Source organism: Aquarana catesbeiana, linkage group LG01 (assembly GCF_042186555.1).
Source record: "Aquarana catesbeiana isolate 2022-GZ linkage group LG01, ASM4218655v1, whole genome shotgun sequence".
Taxonomy (NCBI): domain Eukaryota; kingdom Metazoa; phylum Chordata; class Amphibia; order Anura; family Ranidae; genus Aquarana; species Aquarana catesbeiana.
This window is the reverse complement of record NC_133324.1, coordinates 964,867,550-964,882,766: the sequence shown is the minus strand read 5'-3', so window position 1 is coordinate 964,882,766 and position 15,217 is coordinate 964,867,550. Positions and strand designations below refer to the sequence as shown.

The following is a 15,217-nucleotide window of genomic DNA, read 5'->3' as shown; positions in this document are numbered from 1 at the left end:
CATGTGCAGTGCGGTGCAATTTCGTTCAGCTTGGCATAGCACAGCCATACCAAGCTGACCAAGATTTTCCAAAGACGCCAATGTTAAATGCTACTGGAGCCGTGCCATGCCAAGCTGGCTAAGAATTTGCATAGACACCATGCCAAGCTGACCAAGATCTCCCAGGAGCCATTGCAAAACCTTAAATGATGTCTGCGGCCTCCTTGGGAAGGATGTGAAATTAAATATAGGCATAAATCAGGTAAGTGAACTGAAAAAAAATGGCAATTCATTTTAGGTGCTGCATGGTGAGGAGTGAAAAATGTGGGTTGAATTCCGCTTTAAGGAAACCAGACCCACTCTTGAACTTTCGTGGTTGGGTAATGTGTGTGTGAATGTGTTTGTGTCCCCCTTCATGGCCTGGATCATGTGTGGATAGAGAAAATTATCTGCAGTTCCCTACATTGACCCCTTATGGGCAACCTGGGTCAGTATAAAACCCACAGAGAAGAGACAAGGACGGTCTCTTAGCGAGTGTTTTGTCTTCTGTCATAAACCCCTTCTATCCACATAGGTAAGTGGAGACTACTCTTGTAAATCTGCAGATTTGCTGTACTATTTGTTTTAGAGGCAAAAGTAGAGAAGAGAGAACTGCCCAGTCATTTTGGGCATTACATTAAGTAAGGGAATGAAGGGTAAGAGACCCTCAGAAAATGTCCAGCTCAAGATGAGCTCTAGAGAATATACGAACTGGAGGTACGGTTCCGCCTATACTGGGTCCCTGGATAAATGGGTAGAATGGACTAAGGGAACAGTTAAACCTTTAAAATCTGAAAGGACTTTTGATTTACAAGCTTGCCCAACTTTTCTGCATGATTATGGCCCCCTACTGTGCAGTGGAGGAACATGGAGAATAGCTTGCACATGGGAGACAGAAGCTAAATTAGCAAATGAAACTGGTCTGAGTAAGATGTTTAGTAAAAGTGCCGCCCACATTTATTATGTTTGAGCAGAACATTCTGTATGGGAGGACACCCACCCCCTTATGTGGCTGCCAGTGTGGCTTTATGAGGTCCATCTAAAAAAGCACAAGAAGCAGTACAGAGATGAGGTTTAACAGCCTCATATCAACCTACTAAGAGGGATTTGGCTCATATCCTAGAAACAGAGGATTGGCATTAATAAATAAGTACATATGCAAAACTAGATCTCTCTGAACTTGAAGCTTTGGCCAAAGAAAGATACCGTATATATTGTAGAGTCTGAACTTCTGGGGCAAACCATGATTTCTAAATTGAGGTAGCAAGATGAAATGAAAAAAAAATGCCCCTGTTATCACAAAGCAACTTGTTGCAGTCTATCCATCGGCGCAAGACAATCAATTTTTGATACAGATGATTTACCTCCATGATTATTATCTGAAAATGTTATCTCTGGCGTTGGCCTAACCGGGACCTCTACTCATTTGGTTGAGCCCAAGCCACTTAACCTCTTTGTGCCTCTGCTTTGCATATATGTTGCCTCCCGCCGGGTGGGCCTTAATGCTGAGATGCCTTATATATCCATACCACAAGGTAAACAGAGCTGTGCCGAGCGCATGCCGCACAGTTACGGGCAGGTAACGGAAAGCTCCTGATCTCTACTTGCGATTGGGAGCTTTGTGATCATGTGGCCACTGTGACAGGCAATCATGGCGGTCACATGATCAGAAACCCTGCCTCCCAGCATCAGAAACCTCTTAAAGGGCCGGGAGGCATTGGCGTTAAGGGGTTAAACTCAGGCTAAGACAGCAAACAGAAATTGTCACTAAAGCGTTAGTTTCAGACACAGTTCCTACTAATCTCTTTTAGGAGCTGACATTCTGAGCCAAATTTTAGCAAACATAGACTACACTCCTATAGAAGTTTAAGTGGGCAGCAGTCGGGAGAAGTTTTAAAGATTAAGCCTTCTCATGTTTCTGTACAACAGTAACTTTAAAGTTAGCAAAGCTGAGCTACAATACTGCCAAGAGAAAGTGATCTTCCTGGGTCACTGCATTTCACATGGAATCCGTCACCTAACCCCAGATCGAGTTAAAAATGTGAAAAGCCAAGCAATGTATGGCAATTACATGCCTTTCTGAGGTTTGCAGTGTAGCACCCATTAGTAACTACTGGTGTTAGGTACATTTACTTTTTGACCTCCTTATACTAAGGGAGGGCAGCAGTCGTTTGTTAGTGTCTGTTCTAGGTTCTGCTGGAGCGGGCTTAGATATTTTGCCCTGCATCCCACTGAACTGGGATATAGTGGGTGGAAGAGCTTAGACCCTGGCCTGCATATCTGTGCCTCTTCAGCCAATCCATGGTCACAAGAGTGAGTGACCAGCAGGGGGCTGAGAAGGGTATAAATAGACTGAGGCCTGGAATAGCTTCCATTTGTTCCTGGAAACAATTTTTGTACCTGCAATTCCCAAGAATTCTTTTTTGGGGTCCCAGCTCCTGCTTGGGCTCAGGGATCTCTGGCCTAGCCTCCTGTAAGCATGCTGAAAGCTCATCTGAAGATTCAGGACACAAGCAACAAGTACAGAAGCTGACTGGTACGGTAGGTGGCAACACAGTATACAGGACACAGTGAGTACTTGCCATGTTGAATCTGGAGACTTATCTTTGCCCTATTTGGGAGAGCTCACAGCAGTACATCCAGGACTATACTCCCGTTTGGTGTACTCACCCAGCTACCTGGAGACTGAGGCCTGTGATGTCTTTAGAAGCTTCACTGGACCCTGTGATCAAAGGCTCCCCCAGTTGTATGCGAGCCAGCACATTGCTGCTAGACAAAGTAACTGAGCTTGTACTAGACATTGCTCTGACCCTGTATGTACCACATGCAGTACAAGTAAATACCAGACATGTGTCTTCTAGTAGATTTGACAAGTACCAGTATAATCCATCAAATATAACAATCAAATTATGTTACTTTAAATCTGGCTACCTATCTTCCTATAACTGATGAGGAAGATGCAACAAATGGTACTGATGTAGCTTCGGACACTTTTTAAATAAAAAAAAAAGTTCTCTGAACGCCAGTCAAAGCTCCTGTCACTAAGTAAATGGTTAGCTTACAGTAAGGATCGACCAATATCTTTTTTCGGTTCTAATACAATACCGATATTTCAGCCACATCTCCCGCCGATAGTCAATATTTTTTGCCGATGTTTAACTTTTTTTAAATTTTATTACAATTGTTCTTTTTAATTAATAGTAGTAAAGAAAAACATGTACAACCATTAAGGCATAGAACATAAAGGCACTGAGAGACAAAACGTCCAAGGACACCAAACTGTATGTTGCAGTTTGGGCAGCACAGTGGTGTAGTGGGTAGCACTTTCACCTAGCAGCAATAGAGTCGCTGGTTCAAATTCCAACCACGACACCATCTGCCTGGAGTTTGTTCTCCCTGTGCCTGCGTGGGTTTCCTCCCACAATCCAAAGACATGCTGGTAAGTTAATTAGATTCTGTCGAAAAAAAATGGCCAAATATGTGTATGTTGTATGTGTATGGCGTCAGGACCTCATGGGGTAAAGGACCTTGCACAATATGCAGTAGCCTTATACAATAATGCAATAAAACAGTAGAGAACCGAAAGGAGGATAAACAAAAAAAAAAAGGGACCAAATAAAATCAGATCAAAATAAGGGAAAAAATATAAGTAAATAAGAATTAATGAATCAATTATGGCAAGCAGCGTGGGTTTTAACATGAGAAAGTATGTCATATTAGGTGAACCATGGCTTCCTTAATCTCTAGAATTACTAATGTTCAGAGATATAGACTTGATGTTAACATGTATATCCATGCGACCTGGCCTATCCCTCTACTCAGGGAGACTTTAAAGCGATGACCAGGACAACCACTTATTATGAAATATGTGCATTGTGTCCATGACCATATGGTGTATCCTCTCCATAAGTCTTATTGCCTCCATTCTTTGAACAACCTGAGACCAAGGAACTGTGGGAGATCGCCAATTCAAGGCTATAGCCCAATGAACTGCACTAAACAGTGTATGAACTTCGGTGTGTTGAACGGACTCTTTTGTGGAACTCATTCACAGAAGGACATTGACAGCGCCTGGCGGGTGCTGTGCTGCTTTAACCACTTCGGAGGATTTGGCTGCCAAATGACCGGGCCACTTTTAGCGATTCAGCACTGCGTTGCTTTAACTGACATTTGCACGGCTGTGCGACGTGGCTCCCAAAAAAAAATTGACGTCCTTTTTTCCCCACAAATAGAGCTTTCTTTTGGTGGTATTTGATCACCTAATGCGGTTTTTACTTTTGCGTTATAAACATAAATAGAGCGACAATTCTGAAAAAAAAGCAATATTTTTTACTTTTTGCTATAATAAATATCCCCCAAAAATATATATTAAAAAAAATTTTTTCCTCAGTTTAGGCCGATATGTACTCTACATATTTTTGGTAAAAAAAAATCACAATAAGCGTTTATTGATTGGTTTGCGCAAAAGTTATAGCGTCTACAAAATAGGGGATAGTTTTATGGCATTTTTATTAATAATTTTTTTTTTTTACTAGTAATGGCAGCGATCAGCGATTTTTATCGTGACTGCGACATTATGGCGGACACATCGGACACTTTTGTCACTATTTTAAGACCATTGTCATTTATACAGAGATCAGTGCTATAAAAATGCACTGATTACTGTGTAAATGACACTGGCAGGGAAAGGGTTAACCACTAGGGGGCGCTGAAGGGGTTAAGTGTGTCCTAGGGAGTGATTCTAACTGTGTGGGGGCTGGGTTACCAGTGACACGACACTGGTCACTGCTCCCGATGACAGGGAGCAGAAGATCGGTGTCCTGTCAGTAGGCAGAACAGGGAGATGCTGTATTTACACTGGCATCTCCCCATTCTGCAGCTCCGTGACACGATGGCGGGCGCTGGCACAGTCACGGAGCTCGCAGCAGGCACGCCTGGCGGCAAATTCAAAGAGACGTACAGGTACATTGCTTTGCGCAGCCGTGCCATTCTGCCAACGTATATGTACAGGCGGCGGTCGGCAAGTGGCTAAGGATGCTTTGTGATGCGCCAGAAAGTGCCTCATCCACCAGTGGGAGAGGATGTCCATTAAGGACTGTCATAGACTGGTTCACAGTCTGCTCAGAGACTATCACTTGATGAACTTTAAGGAGGAAGAGGAGGTCTGAAGATTTCCCCTCCCCCTACGTATCCTTTGGCCGCTCAATAAAGCTTCGGGCCTGTGAACTCTTTTTTCCCCTCCCCTACCCCACCTCTCTCCCCCATCACACCCGTTGCCTGTTGAAATGCAATTTGACAGTATATGACTTGATATCTCGTGGCATGTATTTTCTAGGTAATGCGGCATCATGCATGATGTGATGTTTCGGGGGTATTATTACTCTGCGCAACTCATTAGGCATCATACCGCAGCATGAATGTAATTTATTTGTATGCTTGGAACTGTGTTGTTATGTAGTGTATTTATGCGCTGTTAGGAGGAAAGGTGCAGCGCTAAAAACTAAATGATAATATCCCAATAGAAATAAAGATAGCTGAACAAAGTCCTCTTCATCAGAAGGAAATGGTAACACTCTACTTAGCGAGATCCATAATGAAAGAACACTCAGAAGGGAGATGTGAACACCATCACCAACACCCAAACAAACTGACCCTTACCATCAGTGTATGGGTTATACACATGTGTAGAAAACAGATGGCGAGAGGCAATCTTCCTGGGATAGACCAACGATCCTCCAGTAGAGTAACATAAACATATTTATTCCCCTCTGAACTACATGGAAGGCTTAAGGTCTCCTCCTTGTGACAGGATTAAGAACCAAGTATAATCCAGTGGGTGTATGCACCTCAAGAAACGTGGTATGTGGGGAGTAAAGAGAGAGAGCGCTCATTGCGCAAATTCCATCAACAAGGATATTTTATTGTATAAAAGGTAAAAGCCACTCACATTTAGTAAGAAGGTATACAGCAGTATGAAGCGTCCAGCGCTTCTAACCACAAAGATGGCCGCCGTGTCACTGTCCAACCACGTCCTGCGTCGCCAGTGTCTAGTCGCCCAACGTTTCGTCATCAACATGCGTCATCAGGGGCTAGGTTGTGACGCAAATGGACGTGTATTTATAAGAACAGAAAAAATGGACAGGCGGAAATCGGAGGACCCGGAAGTGTAAACTTCCGAACCGGAAACGATATATCTCCAAAGGGATTTATATATCTGATAATAATAATACTGAATTTATAGCAGATGACTTGAAATATAGAGATAAAAAATATCCCCAAAACAAATCATAGTAGGAAATAATTGAAAAAGGGTGATCATTATTCAAAATGTAGAGACGGAACAGCGGTGGTTATAGGAGGTGGCAGCATCTTGTGGCTGAACTGCAAACTGACATATGAGTAATAAATACAAATTTCATATCAGTGGATACCATGATACCATATATACCATTTTATACAATCAAATACACCCATAAATACCATAAATGGGACATTAGTAGTGAGTGGATCTGCAGTGCTGGGGAGCCATCCCCAAAAAACGGTCAAGGACATCAAAGAGGAAATAGAGAACAACGGCGATTTTCTTATTGACTGCCTTAGAGGCAGGAATAATTTGAGTTGGTTCCTAGTAATAAACATATGTACTCACACCTGACTGTATCCTAATGTTATATTATTACATTGACATACATTTATAGGCATCCTGAGGCAGATATTGTGCTTCTTGTATCTGATCGCCACCATTTTCTCTACATTTTCTCTACTCTCTACTCTGTTGTCCTTGAAAGTTTTTGGGGATGGCTCCCTCACAGTGCAGATTAGACATGTGCGCCGTCAATAAATTTGTTTCATTTTGTTCCGCTTCATATTACAATTAATTCGTATTTCGTAATTCGTGTCCGAAATTCAATTTGGATTCGTACGAAATACTAAGGTTTGTTAACTTTTAGTAACAATTACGAACGTTAGTTATGATGAATTTTAAAAAGCAAAAAATACCAAATTCAAAGGCCACGGAACACCCTTTAAAAGTCTATGGGAGAAATCAAAAGTGCTAATTTTAAAGGCTTATATGCATGGTATTGCCATAAAAAGTGTTTGGGGACCCGGGTCCTGCCCCAGGGGACATGGATCAATGCAAACAAAAGTTTTAAAAACGGACGTTTTTTTCGGGAGCAGTGATTTTAATAATGCTTAAAGTGAAACAATAAAAGTGTAATATTCCTTTAAATTTCATACCTGGGGGGTGTCTATAGTATGCCTGTAAAGGGGCGCATGTTTCCCGTGTTTATAACAGTCCGAGAGCAAAATTTCTAAAGGAAAAAAAGTCATTTAAAAGTACTAGCGCTAGTGCCGGCTATTAATGAATTGTCGGTCCCGACAATACACATAAAAGTCATTGAAAAAAAAATGCGTGAGGGTCCCCCAAAATTCCATTAGCAGGCCCTTCAGGTCTGGTACGGATATTAAGGGGAACTCCGCGCCAAAAAAAAAAAAAAAAATGGCGTGAGGTTCCCCTAAAAATCCACACCAGACCCTTATCAGAGCACGCAACCTGGCAGGCCGCAGGAAAAGAGGGGGGGACGAGAGAGCGCCCCCCCCTTCTGAACCGTACCAGGCCACATGCCCTCAACATGGGGAGGATGTCCCCATGTTGATGGGGACAAGGGCCTCATCCCCACAACCCTTGTCCGGTGGTTGTGGGGGTCTGCGGGCGGGGGGCTTATCGGAATCTGCATATTCGTATTTCGGATGCTTCCGAATATACGAATTTTCGGAAATTCGTATGAATTTTTGATTCATACGAAACAAATTGCACATGTCTACTGCAGATCCACGCACCAATAATGTCCCACTTATGGTATTTATGGATGTATTTGATTGTATAAAATTCTGTCAGTGGCTAGTTAATTATGATTTCAATATTAATATACTCTTTAGTATATTTATATGAACTTTTAAGGTTATTTATAAAATTATTTATTATAAGGAAATTGATGTTAAAATAGGTTTATTGTATCTATCATGTTTGTATTATGTACAATGTACAGAGTCCAGGGAGGTTCTACGCTTTTTGATTATGGATATTAGTGGGTATACACAATTAATTTTTATTTTCATGTGGATCATGAAATTTTTTTTATGATGTAATTTTATTTCCTTATACAGTATCTTACAAAATTGAGTCACATTTTTTGTAAATATTTTCTTCTATCTTTTCATGTGACAACACTGAAGAAATGACACTTTGCTACAATGTAAAGTAGTGAGTGTACAGCTTGTATAACAGTGTAAATTTGCTGTCCCCTCAAAATAACTCAACACACAGCCATTACATGTCTAAACCGCTGGCAACAAAAGTGAGTACACCCCTAAGTGAAAATGTCCGAATTGGGCCCAAAGTGTCAATATTTTGTGTGGCCACCATTATTTTCCAGCACTGCCTTAACCCTCTTGGGCATGGAGTTCACCAGAGTTGTATACTATGCAGGATTGTTTATACTGAATAAAGAAATGATTTACAATAATAAAGTTGAATACATTTATTTGTGTTTTTCATTATGATAATAAACAGAATGTGTATTTTTTTCATTATCTGTTTGATTTGTCTTCTTTTCATATTCAAAAACACCCTACGTTAAGGTGCCTCGTGTTTGACCTTATGAACAGATGATATCATAATCCACATGTCCCCACTATTTGCACAACCCTAATACTCAAGTGAAACAGCATAATGAAAAAACTAGATTGCCCATGTGATAATGTACGAAAATAAACACAAATCTCCTGTATCAAATAATTAATAGAACACCTGGCTTAGAACTTGAACTTGGCAGATAAAAAATAGTTATAAAACCCCTGCTTGTCTAATAGATGGGGAGGGAAAATTAAAGCAGGAGATCATGATAAAGGGAAAGAGAAAAAAAGCTTAGATTCATTGATAATATATACAATTATATTCAGTTGCAATTTTCAAAAGATATAGATATATAATTTATATTTTAAATCATGCGTAAAAATCCTTCAAAAAAAAATGTAGTAAATTACTGGAAACCATGGCTTTGTATTTTGGAGTGGAAGAACTATAATGAGGGATTGTGAAGTTAGTATACTAATAATCTAAATAATTAAAGGTACATATATATAAAAAAATAACTAGCTCCTTCATAGTGAACTGTATAGTTCCCTTTCTTATACAGTTGCAATAAAAATATATGATATGGATTTCTGCACAAATTGGTCATAAAATGTGATCTGATCTTCATCTAAGTCACAACAATAGACAATCACAGTCTGCTTAAAATAGTAACGCACAAAGAATTAAATGTTACCATGTTTTTATTGAACACACCATGTAAACATTCACAGTGCAGGTGGAAGAAGTATGTGAACCCTTGGATTTAATAACTGGTCGAACCTCCTTTGGCAGCAATAACTTCAACCAAACGTTTCCTGTAGTTGCAGATCAGACGTGCACAATGGTCAGGAGTAATTCTTGACCATTCCTCTTTACAGAACTGTTTCAGTTCAGCAATGTTCTTGGGATGTCTGGTGTGAATCGCTTTGTTGAGGTCATGACACAGCATCTCAATCGGGTTGAGGTCAGGACTCTGACTGGGCCACTCCAGAAGGCGTATTTTCTTCTGTTTAAGCCATTCTGTTGTTGATTTACTTCTATGCTTTGGGTCATTTGTCCTGTTGCAACACCCATCTTCTGTTGAGCTTCAGCTGGTGGACAGATGGACTGAAGTTCTCCTGCAAAATGTCTTGATAAACTTGGGAATTCATTTTTCCTTTGATGATAAAAAAACAACCAGGCCCTGACGCAGCAAAGCAGCCCCAAAAAATGATGCCCCCACCACCATACTTCACAGTTGGGATGAGGTTTTGATGTTTGTGTGCTGTGCCTCTTTTTCGCCACACATAGTGTTGTGTGTTTCTTCCAAACAACTCAACTTTGGTTTCATCTGTCCACAGAATATTTTGCCAGTACTGCTGTGGAACATCCAGGTGCTCTTGTGCAAACTGTAAACGTGCAGCAATGGTTTTTTTTGACAGCAGTGGCTTCCTCTGTGGTATCCTCCCATGAAATCCATTCTTGATTAGTGTTTTACGTATCGTAGATTCGCTAACAGGGATGTTAGCATATGCCAGAGACTTTTGTAAGTCTTTAGCTGGCACTCTAGGATTCTTCTTTACCTCACTGAGCAGTCTGCGCTGTGCTCTTGCAGTCATCTTTACAGGACGCCCACTCCTAGGGAGAGTAGCAGCAGTGCTAAACTTTCTCCATTTATAGACAATTTGTCTTACCGTGGACTGATGAACAGCAAGGCTTTTGGAGATACTTTTATAACCCTTTCCAGCTTTATGCAAGTCAACAATTCTTAATCGTAGGTCTTCTGAGAGCTCTTTTGTGCGAGGCACCATTCACATCAGGCAATGCTTCTTGTGAAAAGCAAACCCAGAACTGGTGTGTGTTTTTTATAGGGCAGGGCAGCTGTAACTAACACCTCCAATCTCATCTCATTGATTGGACTCCAGTTGGCTGACACCTCACTCCAATTAGCTCTTTAGTCTAGGGGTTCACATACTTTTTCCACCTGCACTGTGAATGTTTACATGGTGTGTTCAATAAAAACATGGTAAAATGTAATTCTTTGTGTGTTATTAGTTTAAATAGACTGTGATTGTCTATTGTTGTGACTTAGATGAAGAGCAGATCACATTTTATGACCAATTTGTGCAGAAATCCATATCATTCCAAAAGGGATCACATACTTTTTATTGCAACTGTACATGACCTGGATGGTAATAATGAAGAAAGGTCATTTAGCAGGATGGGAACTAGCTCCTTCATAGTGAACTGTCTAGTTCCCATTCTTATATATGACCTGGATGGTAGTAATAAAGAAAATATTTTAGCGGGATGGGAACTAGCTCCCTCATAGTGAACTGTCTAGTTCCCATCCCTCTATATGACCTGACCACTAGGGTGCAAAAAGATTACATACATACATAGTTACATAGTAGGTGAGGTTGAAAAAAGACACAAGTCCATCAAGTCCAACCTATGTGTGTGATTATGTGTCAGTATTACATTATATATCCCTGTATGTTGCGGTCATTCAGGTGCTTATCTAATAGTTTCTTGAAACTATCGATGCTCCCTGCTGAGACCACCGCCTGTGGAAGGGAATTCCACATCCTTGCCGCTCTTACAGTAAAGAACCCTCTACGTAGTTTAAGGTTAAACCTCTTTTCTTCTAATTGTAATGAGTGGCCGCGAGTCTTGTTAAACTCTCTTCTGCAAAAAAGATTTATTTCTATTGTAGGGTCACCAGTACGGTATTTGTAAACTGAAATCATATCCCCTCTCAAGCGTCTCTTCTCTAGAGAGAATAAGTTCAGTGCTCACAACCTTTCCTCATAACTAAGATCCTCCAGACCCTTTATTAGCTTTGTTGCCCTTCTCTTCTACTCGCTACATTTCCAGTACATCCATCCTGAGGACTGGTGCCCAGAACTGGACAGCATACTCCAGGTGCGGCCGGACCAGAGTCTTGTAGAGTGGGAGAATTATCGTTTTATCTCTGAAATTGATCCCCTTTTTAATGCATGCTAATATTCTGTTTGCTTTGTTAGCAGCAGCTTGGCATTGCATGCCATTGCTGAGCCTATCATCTACTAGGACCCCCAGGTCCTTTTCCATCCTAGATTCCCCCAGAGGTTCTCCCCCCAATGTATAGATTGCATTCATATTTTTGCCACCCAAATGCATTATTTTACATTTTTCTACATTGAACCTCATCTGCCATGTAGTTGCCCACCACATTAATTTGTTCAGATCTTTTTGCAGGGTTTCCACATCCTGCGGAGAAGTTATTGCCCTGCTTAGCTTAGTATCGTCTGCAAATACAGAGATTGAACTGTTTATCCCATCCTCCAGGTCGTTTATGAACAAATTAAATAGGATTGGTCCCAGCACAGAACCCTGGGGAACCCCACTACCCACCCCTGACCAATCCGAGTACTCCCCATTTATCACCACCCTCTGAACTTGCCCTTGTAGCCAGTTTTCAATCCATGTACTCACCCTATGGTCCATGCCAACGCACCTTATTTTGTACAGTAAACGTTTATGGGGAACTGTGTCAAATGCTTTTGCAAAATCCAGATACACCACATCTACGGGCCTTCCTTTATCTAGATGGCAACTCACCTCCTCATATAAGGTTAGTAGATTGATTTGGCAAGAACGATTCTTCATGAATCCATGCTGATTACTGCTAATGATACCGTTCTTATTACTAAAATCTTGAATATAGTCCCTTATCATCCCCTCCAAGAGTTGACATACTATTGATGTGAGGCTAACTGGTCTGTAATTCCCAGGGATGTATTTTGGGCCCTTTTTAAATATTGGTGCTACATTGGCTTTTCTCCAATCAGCTGGTACCATTCCAGTTAGTAGACTGTCTGTAAAAATTAGGAACAATGGTCTGGTAATCACTTGACTGAGTTCCCTAAGTACCCTCAGATGCAAGCCATCTGGTCCCGGTGATTTATTAATGTTAAGTTTCTCAAGTCTAATTTCAATTCTGTCCTCTGTTAACCATGGAGGTGCTTCCTGTGTTGTGTCATGAGGATAAACACTGCAGTTTTGGTTACTGAAGCCCCCCGATTCACTCGTGAAGACTGAGGAGAAGAATAAATTCAATACCTTCGCCATCTCCCCATCCTTTGTAACCAGATGTCCTTCCTCATTCTTTATGGGGCCAATATGGTCTGTCCTCCCTTTTTTACTGTTTACATACTTAAAGAATTCCTTGGGATTTTTTTTGCTCTCCTCCGCTATGTGTCTTTCATGTTCTATCTTAGCCGTCCTAATTGCACCCTTACATTTCTTGTTGCATTCTTTATAAAGTCTGAATGCTGATGATGATCCCTCAACCTTGTATTTTTTGAAGGCCTTCTCCTTTGCTTTTATATGCATTTTTACATTGGAGTTAAGCCATCCAGGGCTTTTGTTCGCTCTTTTAAATTTATTACCCAATGGAATACATTAGCTAATGCCCTTATTTAATATGCTCTTAAAGCAAACCCATCTCTCCTCCGTATTCTTTGTTCCCAATATTTTATCCCAATTTATGCCTTTTAGCAAGGTTTGTAGTTTAGGGAAGTTGGCTCTTTTGAAATTCAGTGTCTTTGTATTCCCTTTATGTTTCCTATTTGTGTGATTTATACTGAAACTAATTGACCTGTGATCGCTGTTACCTAAATTGCCCCGTATTTCCACATCTGTGATCAGGTCTGTATTGTTGGTAATCAGTAGATCCAGTAATGTTTTATTTCTAGTTGGTGCGTCTACCATCTGACCCATAAAATTGTCCTGCAAGACATTAAGGAACTGGCGAGCCTTAAATGAATGCGCGGTTCCCTCCGCCCAGTCTATGTCTGGATAATTAAAATCCCCCATTATGATAACACTTCCCATTCTTGCTGCTAATCCAAATTGTGATAGGAGATCTGTCTCCACTTCCTCCCTCAGGTTAGGGGGCCTATAGCATACTCCCAGTATTATTTTCCCCTTAGATTCATCCCTTTGGAGCTCTACCCATAAGGATTCCACCTCCTCTCTAGCTCCCTCAGTGATGTCATCTCTCACATTCACTTGTACATTATTCTTAATATATAGGCATACCCCTCCCCCTTTTTTACCCTCTCTATCCTTGCGGTATAGGGTATACCCTTGAACGTTTGCCAGCCAATCATGAGAGCTGTTGAACCAGGTCTCTGAAATTCCCACAAAATCCAAATCCTCCTCCTACAACAGTATCTCTAGTTCACCCATCTTGTCCGCCAGGCTCCTGGTTATTCTGTGGGATGGGAACTAGCCAGTTCACATTGAGCAAGCTAGTTCCCATCCTCAGAATTGACTAGGTGAATCTGGAGGATGGGAACTAGTCGCAACCCTGCTTGCAGCCTCCTATTCTCTAATATAAATTCACATTCCCGCCCTCGATTTTCTGCTTCCTGGTCACATGTTTCCTGTGGCATCACTAGGTGAATCTGGAGGATGGGAACTAGCCGCTACCTCGGGCTATGTGAGGTTGGTGCTATTACATACTTGTAAACTGTTCTGACTCTGGAGCAGCAAGGACAGCTGCAGAGTCTCTGCCTTTGCTGGGTCCTGATAATCTCCCCTTCCCCTCTGCTTGTGGTCGGGAGTGTTCGGTCTGTCTTGTCAGCAAGATGAAAGAGTGAGGAAGAATTTCTCTGATTGTGTCACTTCCTCCCTGAATCCCCTACTTTTCCTCCCTTCACAGTGTGCTCTGTGTGAACTGTAACCTCCGGAGTTTGCTGCAGGGTTTGCATGGAGTAGAGCTTCTGCTGCAGGGGGTGAGTGGGGGGGGGATTGGTGCTGATTTCTGTCAAATGCTGGGAAGCCTGAATGGTCTACCGGATATTGTTTGCATTGTGCTGAGGTCCTTTCCCCTGACATTTGCTAGGTGCACTTGGGTTAGGAAACACCATAGCTGTGTAAACAGCCAGGCACTTGTTGATCTCCTTGAATTGAGATCTTCCATTCCTGTAAGGGCCCTTTCACACGTGCGGATTGTTCGCCTGTTTTTTTTATTTCATCCGTCTGTTTACAGATTAAAACGGACATCAATGCATCTCTATGGGATAGCGGACGTTAGCGGATGATCATTCGCTAAGCTCCGTTTTTCATGACGGAGGAAAACCCTATTTTTCCATTCGTCTACCCCCCCCCCCCCCCATAGAGGAAAGCGGAGATCTGACCGGTCCGTTTCTGCACAGTGTGCAGAGACGGACTAGTCATCCGCCATCCCAGCGGGGATCAACGGAGCGATCCCCTGCTGAGCAAGTGGATGTCCAAAAACGGATCCTCCCGGGATCCGCACATGTGAAAGGGCCCTTAGAATCAGTGGAGCACCGGGGTTGTGCACTATCACACAAGTTGAAGTTTGCAGCGGTGCACCCAAGCTGACCTGTATATTCCCACAGCGGAATAATTGAAGAAAACTCTGGACTTGGTTATATACAAGCATTTATTGGCACGTTGTTTTACACCATTTTGATGAACTCACATTTGCTTTTGTGTATTTGGCGTCTTTGATGCTATAACACTGGAAGTAATAAGTGTATATGTATTTCCATTTAAATATCCTGACAT

The 15,217-nt window shown here is 41.6% G+C and overlaps 1 protein-coding gene across 3 annotated transcripts in view; it reads left to right on the top strand.

Moving 5' to 3' along the window:
* Nucleotides 1-14,028: 14,028 nt before the first annotated feature.
* LOC141122094 (NACHT, LRR and PYD domains-containing protein 12-like) overlaps nucleotides 14,029-15,217 on the top strand; it is a 110,173-nt gene continuing 108,984 nt past the window's right edge. Inside the window, exon 1 of one of the 3 annotated variants that reach the window (XM_073611931.1) lies at nucleotides 14,029-14,128. The gene's annotated coding sequence lies outside the window, so the exon portion shown is untranslated. Of the gene's footprint in view, nucleotides 14,129-14,351; nucleotides 14,419-15,217 lie in introns of those variants that run through there. The other 2 variants (XM_073611952.1, XM_073611937.1) reach the window with 2 other exon arrangements.